The 9107-nt window shown below is 39.4% G+C and overlaps 1 long non-coding RNA gene across 1 annotated transcript; it reads right to left on the bottom strand.

The window, feature by feature from the left end:
- Positions 1–7419: 7419 nt before the first annotated feature.
- On the bottom strand, positions 7420–8554 carry LOC139562553 (uncharacterized). The gene is made up of 2 exons (XR_011672404.1): positions 8096–8554; positions 7420–7978 (listed from the first exon to the last, which is right to left on the bottom strand). It is a non-coding gene; the product is annotated as an uncharacterized lncRNA (long non-coding RNA).
- Between the last annotated feature and the right edge of the window lie 553 nt (positions 8555–9107).

Raw genomic sequence — 9107 nt, 5'->3', positions numbered from 1 at the left:
CCCCTTTAGAAATAAAAAAATAGATATAACTCAGGGGTTATTTGGGAGTGTAGTCTATTTGACATGCAAATGGAACATAGAGTACCAGTCAAGTTTGACACACCTACTCATTCAAGGGTTTTTCTTTATTTTTACTATGTTCTACATTCTAGAATAATATTGAAGACCTCACAACTATTAGATAACACATATGGAATCATGTAATAACCAAACAAGTGTTAAACAAATCAAAATATATTTTATATTTGAGATTCTTCAAAGTAGCCACTCTTTGCCTTGATGACAGCTTTGCACACTCTTGGCATTCTCTCAACCAGCTTCATGAGGAATTATTTTCCAACAGTCTTGAAGGAGTTCCCACATATGCTGACTACTTGTTGTCTGATTTTCCTTCATTCTGCGGTCCAACTCATCCCAAACCATCCCAAATGGGTTGCGGTCGGGTGATTTTGGAGGCCAGGTCATCTGATGCAGCGCTCCATCACTCTCCTTGGTCAAATAGCCCTTACACAGCCTTGAGGTGTGTTTTGGGTCATTGTCGTGTTGAAAAACAAATGATAGTCCCATAAAGCGCAAACCAGATGGGATGGCGTATCGCTGCAGAATGCTGTGGTAGCTATGCTGGTTAAGTGTGCCTTGAATTCTAAATAAATCATCGACAGTGTCACCCAGCAAAGCACCCCCACACCATCACGCCTCCTCTTCCATGCGTCACGGTGGGAACCACACATGCAGAGGTAATCCGTTCACCTACTCTGCATCTCACAAAGACACGGCTGTTGGAACCAAAAATCTAAAATTTTGACGTATCAGACCAAAGACCAGATTTCTACCGGTCTAATGTCCATTGCTCTTGTTTCTTGGCCCAAGCAAGTCTCTTCTTATTATTGGTGTTCTTTAGTAGGGATTTCTTTGCAGCAATTCACGCAGTCTCCTCTGAACAGTTGCTGTTGTGATGTGTCTGTTACTTGAACTGTGTGAAGCATTTATTTGGTCTGCAATTTCTAAGGCTGGTAACTCTAATGAACTTATCCTCTGCAGCAGAGGTAACTCTGGGTCTTCCTTTCCTGTGGCGGTCCTCACGAGAGCTAGTTTCATCATTGTGCTTGATGGTTTTTGCAAAAGCACTTGAGGAAACTTTCAAAGTTCTTGACATTTTCCGGATTGACCGACCTTCATGTCTAAAAGTAACGATGGACTGTTGTTTCTCTTTACTTATTTGAGCCATTCTTGCCATAATATGGACTTGGTCTTTTTCCAAATAGGGCTATATTCTGTATACCACCCCTACCTTGTCACAACACAACTGATTGGCTCAAAGGCATTAAGAAGCTAAGAAATTCCACAAATTAACTTTTAACAAGGCACACCTGTTTGCATTCCAGGTGACTACCTCATGAAGCTGGTTGAGAGAATGCCAGGTGTGTGCAAAGCTGTCATCAAGGCAAAGGGTGGCTACTTTGAAGAATCTAAAAAAATATATATATTTTGATTTTTTCAACACTTTTTTGGTTACTACATGATTCCATATGTGTTATTTCATAGTTTTGATGTCTTCACTATTATTCTACAATGTAGAAAATAGTAAAAATAAAGACAAACCCTTGAATGAGTAGGTGTGTCCAAACTCTTGACTGGTAATGTATGTCCCTCTCAAAAGGTCTCCTGGACCCTTAGGGGAGTGGATGTACTCCATTGCATCTCAACCCTTTCTAGACCATGTCTTTCTCTACTGTAGTGATATTTCCACAGAGCCAAAGTGCTGTGTCACTGTGATGACAGTGTGAATGTCTCCACAAAAGTCTGAATCCTTCAAATTTGCGTCTAACTGTTTATGATGGGTAGGGCTGTGACAGTCATGGGATTTTGGATGATGTTAATTAGCCAGCCAAATGACCGCTGTCTCATTAATAATGTTTGAATATCCTCCTTTCCTCCGCTCCTGACTGCATCTGCTGCCATAGAAATATAATGAATTGAACGGAGGTCCCCATTCAAGTCAATGAAGACATAATGGGTGTACTGGCAGCCATTGCGAATGTACCCATAGGAGCAAAGCAGGAAGTAAAAGCAGGAAGTGTACCCATCCATATGTGCTGTGATTTGTTGATTCAACTCAACTGACATTACAAAAAATACATTCCATTGCATGTGCCAGATTTGTTAACAATTTGAATTAACATTCTACATTACTACGGAGATTATTGCCTCACAATACCAGTCAGCCATTGCCGTGTACCCATGAGTTTAACAGTCAAATTTCCAGGGTTAGAAGTTCCAAACCTATTATTTTAATCATTTGCTACAACCCCTTGCTTGTTTAGGGAGAGCAAAGTTTCATCATGTTGTTAAGAGTCCATATTGCAGAAAGGATTCAACCGCACGAATACCCGGCAGTCCCATCTTCAGTCAGCTGTTTTTTTACGGTTATGATCGTTATTATTATTTTCATGGTCTTCATCCATAACCGTTAGTTATACAGTAATTGTGTCAGCCGGGGATAACATTACAACCCTTTGACTTTTACCAGTACAAGGTTTGCCACTGTAAATAACTGTGTGAAGGATTACAAGTTTCTTACACTACATTATATTGGGATCATGGGTTAATGTTGTGCGTTCAGAGCAGGGGTGTTGATTCTCTGGCCATCATTGACATTAATTAGTTCATCACAAGTAAGAGATGGAATTAGAGTTGTAATTATATGGAATCAGCTGACATTGTGGCTCTCAGAAACTAGAGCTGAGGACATCAGACAGACGAAAGCCATAATAGTGTCACACAAATGTTGACCTCTACTAAATGCTGCATTGACATGGTATTATACAAAATACTCAGGGGAATCCCTATGCAATTCCTTACATCATCAAAATACATTATCAAAATGAGTAACCTACTTATCACAAGGTTCTCAAATAAGTAGTGCTTACTTATACTGAACATACTGTTGAAAAACAGTTTTACTAGGTTAACACTGCCCTCGTCTGGCACATGTTATGTACTACAGACAAAATCATTCTGATGCCCTGAATGAATGTTGAATTTGTCAGCCATTAGACAGGTACAACATCAATCATTCCAAGTCTGATATAGCACATATTTCAAACTGATCTGGATGTATAATTCTTCCACTCCCTGTCATTCATCTCCATTGCTGTCATATTGTTATGTTTTTGTCTCTGCCTGAGATTGGTAGGTGGGTAGGTAGATATGCTGAATTGAAACCAGACAACCTGGAATGAACTCCTGGTATCAGAATGACCCTGAGAAGAGCACCTTGATTGGCTGCAGACTACTAGAGAATCGTTCTATGACATTGGAGTCTCAATGGTTTGTGTTATCCCTTATTGCATAAAGGCCTACAGCAAATTAGGTTTAGTACTAATCTAACTCTAATACAAAACTGTGCAGCTGTATTCATCGACCTGGCCAAGGCTTTCGACATTCTTATTGGCAGACTCAACAGCCTTGGTTTCTCAAATGACTGCCTCACCTGATTCACCAACTACTTCTCAGATAGAGTTCAGTTTGTCAAATCGGAGGGCCTGTTATCCGGACCTCTGGCAGTCTCTATGGGGGTGCCACAGGGTTCAATTCTCGGGCCGACTCTTTTCTCTGTATACATCAATGATGTATTGGATGCAGTCTATCACAGTGCCATTCGTTTTGTCACCAAAGCCCCATATACTACCCACCACTCCAACCTGTACACTCTCGTTAGCTGGCCCTCGCTTCATATTCGTCGCCAAACCCACTGGCTCCAGGTCATCTATAAGTCTTTGCTAGGTAAAGCCCCGCCTTATCTCAGCTCACCGGTCACCATAGCAGCACCCACCCGTAGCACGCACTCCAGCAGGTATCTTTCACTGGTCACCCCCAAAGCCAATTCCTGCTCTGGTCCCATCTGTAAATAGCCCATCGAACTACCTCATCCCCATAAAAAAATATTTTTTTATTTTTTTGCTCCTTTGCACCCCAGTATCTCTACTTGCACATTCATCTTTTGCACATAAGTGATTAATTGCTAAATTGTAATTATTTCGCCACTATAGCCTATTTATTGCCTACCTCCCTTATCTTACCTCATATATAGACTTTTTCTCTATTGTGTTATTGACTGTATGTTTCTATATTCCATGTGTAACTCTGTTGTTTGTGTTGCACTGCTTTGCTTTATCTTGGCCAGGTCGCAGTTGTGAATGAGAACTTGTTCTCAACTAGCCTACCTGGTTAAATAAAGGTGAAATAAAATAACAAATAAATAAAAATGTAAACAACAACAAAAAACAGTCTAAAAACAGACCACAACAAAGCATTCATTTGACCTGGCATTTCACAATAGCATCTACTATCCATCAAGTGTTAATTGGGAGGTGTTGTGGCAACTCTAAGGGGACAAACTCAACATGATGGCTTAATTCCTAACCGGACATGAAGAGAGTGAGGGTGTAACACCAACCTACTTGTGGTCTGACCTCAAAGTGTCTATTTGATTAAGGCAGCAAACTGTGTCTATGTCTGAGGGGGAGTCCCGAATTAGGAGTCGGGTTGAAGTTTCAGTCTCTGTATCAGTGTTTGAATAACTGCTCTGCTGCTTGATAGTAAGCATTGAATCTGTTATTTTCTGTTGGCATTATGAAGGTTATTTGGTGCCATAGATATGTGCTCTCCACCTTTTCATACAGACTTATATCCTGGATTTAAAGATGGTTGATTTGTGCATAAAAAAACGAACATACAAGAATCTACAGTTAAGTTATGATGTACAGAATCTCTCTCCATTAAGATTCTAGGGGACTTCGGGTGAAATTGTTGCTTCCGTACAACTAAGAAAATGATTCTCTAAAAAGGGATCATGCATTTATACATTTGGATTGGAGCAATTTCATGCTCCACCCTCTCACTCAGGTTTAAAAGCATATTAACCGCATATCAGCATTACGCATAATTACTGAACTCCTCTGATTCTGTGAATATTCATAGAATGACTGCTTTTCAAGCAGCACGCAATTGCAAAATGATACTAATGATGCAGTGGGTGAAACTTAATCTCCCCAGTTTCAGTAAGATTCATCTGGAATGTTTAATATGAGTAAGGATGAGAATATTCAATATGAGAAAATCATGGTTGGTATGGTTTAAATTAGGCCTATACAATTTGAGAAGGAAGTGTAGGCCTGCAACATCATCCATTTCACTTATATTTGCCACCAAGCAGATTGAAACATGCATAAGCTACTTATGCATTAGTTACTTGCCCACAGGCTCATGACCAATGTAAATTGACTAAGTATTAGGCCTCTGATGTAGGCTACATAAATAAAGTTTGTGTGTGTGCCTGTGATGACGGCCATCATCATGTGACTGTAGTGTGCCATTTTCTCTACTCTGTGTAAGCTACACTTTACACTGAAAACATTTTGTTGAGTGTTTTGCAGCATTTTACCCGCTAATATTTAGTTGATTTGGCTACATTTTTGCATAGATTTTTCAAACGCTTTTTGCAACTAATATGAGCAAACTGCGATTGGCAACATTATGTCTCAGCCATATCCTTTGTAGCCCATTACAGTAATGTTTTTGTTGATATAGGCCTAATTGCATTTGAGTCATTTGAGTTACCATTCCAGTTTTCAAGAAAAAAATCTTACCTGTATCATTACCTTGTTCGCCAGAGGTAATTTCCTTGGCGTGCACTCCCAGAAGAGCGTGGGTAGTAGTTTGGGAATAGATGCGGAGTCAATGGAACACAGACGCAGATGTTCCATTGACCAGATTGGCGCACAGTCAACAAATCTGATCTAGCAAAGTAGATATTTGTCAAATCTGTCATGATTTATGTATTGGAACTGGCCCAGAACTTCCGCCTAAAATGACATGCCCAAATCTAACTGTCTGTAGCTCAGGACCTGAAGCAAGGATATGTATATTCTTGATACCGTTTGAAGGAAACACTTTTTGTGGAATTAATGTAGGAGAATATAACACATTAGATATAGTAAAAGATAATACAAACAAAAAAACATGTGTTTTCAATTTTATTTTAATCTTAGAAATGCAAGAGAAAGGCCATTCAATCAGATACGAGTTTAGGTATAATTTAGAGTCTGACTGATCCTGTGAAGCATTACATTACTATACTATATTTTGTATCAAGTCTGCCAGGAGCTTGCCCAAATGTGCCGAATTGGTCAATTGATATATGTGACCACCTGGATTCGGTCTTATGTAGCAAAATTTGAAATGTTTTTTGTTTTACATTGGATAAAAGTAGAGACTCAGAGCTACAAAATTATATATCCCACACAGCATTTTTGAGGAAGAATGGGAAAGTAATCCTACTTTGAAAGTTGATACACTTGTAAACTCACTTTTGAGAAAAGGGCATTTGAATATTTTGGTACATACTGGAGAGCTCTCCTTTGTCTACACCCATTCAGCATTGTTCAGGTCCTCGTAAGACAGCCCCAACCATCTCTTTGAGGATTCACATAAACAGTGAGTAGTGTAGTAAAGAATAAGACTAAAAGTGGTAGTTGCCTACAATAAGGAAAAATTCCAGGTAAATGGAAAGTGTCCAGATTAAAATTACCCAGATACACTTGTCGAAATTGATGGGTCATGTGAAAGAAATGCTATAACCCAGAGTGGTGGAAAAAGTACTAAATTGTCATACTTGAGTAAAAGTATAAAACATTTCAAATTCCTTATATTAAACCAGACGGCACAATTGTTTTTATTATTTTTTATTATTGACAGATAGCCAGGGGCACAATGTACTTAAGTATCAAAAGTTAAAGTACAAATATAACCCATTTCAAATTCCTTATATTAAGAAAACCAGATGGCACAATTGAATTATTTTTAATTTTTATTGATGGATAGCCAGGGGCACGCTCCAACACTCAGACATCATTTGTGTTTAGTGAGTCTGCCAGATCAGAGGCAGTAGGGATGACCAGGGATGTTCTGTTGATAAGTGAGAGAATTGGACAATTTACCTGTCAAAATGTAACGAGTACTTTTGGGTGTCAAGGAAAATGTATGTAGTAAAAAGTACATTATTTTCTTTACAAATGTAGTGAAAAGTTTCAAAAAATAAAAATAGTAAAGTAATGTACAGATACCACAAACAACTACTTATGTAGCACTTTGAAGTATTTTTACACCACTGCCCAAATGCCTTCACACCAGTACATTAGCATGCTTTATATACTGTTACACATGCACTTATCACATAGTATTCCAAACATAAGTTAAGGCCATGCAACCTGAGTTGAAACCTGAGTGGGTTGTTTTTTTGCACATGTACAGTATATAAACAGATGCATGCACCATATATTTATGTGGTGGACACTTGATACGGTCACATGATATTGTTGTGGTATACATAACACAAAATCATGTTACGACCAAACATATCAATATTCATTTTATATATCAATATTTTGCTAAGTGGAGGGTCTCTACAGAAGGTGTAAACGGTACAGCCAAATGGTTACTTGCATTGTAGCAATATCAGAAATAGTGTCAATATATATCAAATATACAGTATGTACAAGAACAATATCAATAACGATATCAGTGATAGACGAGGTAGTTATATGCATACAATCAGGGGTAAAGTGGTTGAGCAGCAGGATAAAAACAAATAGTAGCAGCAACATATGGCGTGTGTGTGTGTTCGGAGAGAGTCATGTGAATAGAGGCACTGCAGATAGTGCTGATGACTGGTCCGTCCAAACCACGCATGAACAAGGGAATCTATATTCGGCGAGCCTGTTTCTGTTCTGCCCTTGTTTTTGGTGCAGGGCATGTGATCTTGTCCCTGATCTTGTCAAAAATATAGTTTGACTAGCTGTGTCCAGTCCAGGTGGCGCTATGGGAGGAAGGATGTCAGCGTTGCGCAGCAGCTGAAACCTGGTGCCGACAGTCCAAAAGCTCCTTGACGACAACACCAGGCTACAAAGCATGAAAGCTGTAAAACAGGGAATAACAAAACAAAAAATCAGGAGACATTACAATCCTGCACAACATCAATTCATCTCCCAAGTTTAGATAAGAATAACCTCATACAATGAAAATATTTTTTTACCTGAAGTGCTGGTACTGCTTGATCTGTGGCAGCGGCCTGAAGTACGGAGTCAGGTGTTGTTGACAGCCATAGCTTTCCACCAGCACCGTGCCATCCTCCAGTCCAACCAACTGTGGGATATTGACCCCGTCACAGTGCTGTCCTTCACAACACCAGCAATCTCAGACAAAGTGTTCACTCTGGTCTTTCTGATGCGCTGCTTGATGAGGCCGAAGCACCAAACTTGGTGTGGCCTGTGATCAGAAAGTGAAGGTCCGGTCCACCAGGCACAATACCAGAGCACAAACGTGTTCTTGTTTTGGCCACTGCAGTTATCACATTTCAGGTCCACATGTGTTTCCCCAACTCAATACTTGCATGCATAGTTGATGACTCCGCTGCTGCCTTTGCTTGCTTGTGCCAGCTCTCTTTTTGATGACTGTATGGCTGGTGGATTAGTCAGGCATGTTCTACTAATTGAAGCTGAAAGACAAATTCCAGATACAAATATTTTAGCATTATTATACAAATAGATGTGAAATGGCATTCTGAGATATGACTACACACAGTTCATACAAGTAATGTTAGCTACTGTAGCTAGCCAGCCATCTAACCTCAGCTGGCTAGCTAACAGCAAGCATTAACTAGCAATACAAACTGATTGTCATAGCTATCTAAAGTTAACCAATAGGTTCAATGTTAGCTAGTTAGCTAGCTAACATTAGGCTATAACTAGCAATGCAAAATGGTATTCTGAGAAAACATCACTAACGTCACACACACCTCATACACTTAAGTTAATGTTAGCTAGCAAGCCAGCTACCTAACCTCAGCTAACATTAGCTAGCTAACAGCAAGCTGGAGTCTTTTGTTTAGACATGTCACGTTGACATTAGCTAGCTAAAACATGAACTATAATCCCAATCCATAGAGTAACGTTACTAGCAATACAAACTGATTGTCATAGCAAGCTAAAGTTAGGTTCAAATAATGTTAGGTTCAATGTTAGTTAGCAAGCCAGCCATACATCAAA

This window comes from Salvelinus alpinus, chromosome 32 (assembly GCF_045679555.1).
Source record: "Salvelinus alpinus chromosome 32, SLU_Salpinus.1, whole genome shotgun sequence".
In the NCBI taxonomy this organism is placed as follows: domain Eukaryota; kingdom Metazoa; phylum Chordata; class Actinopteri; order Salmoniformes; family Salmonidae; genus Salvelinus; species Salvelinus alpinus.
The sequence above is the reverse complement of the archived record's forward strand: the minus strand, read 5'-3'. Positions and strand labels throughout refer to the sequence as shown.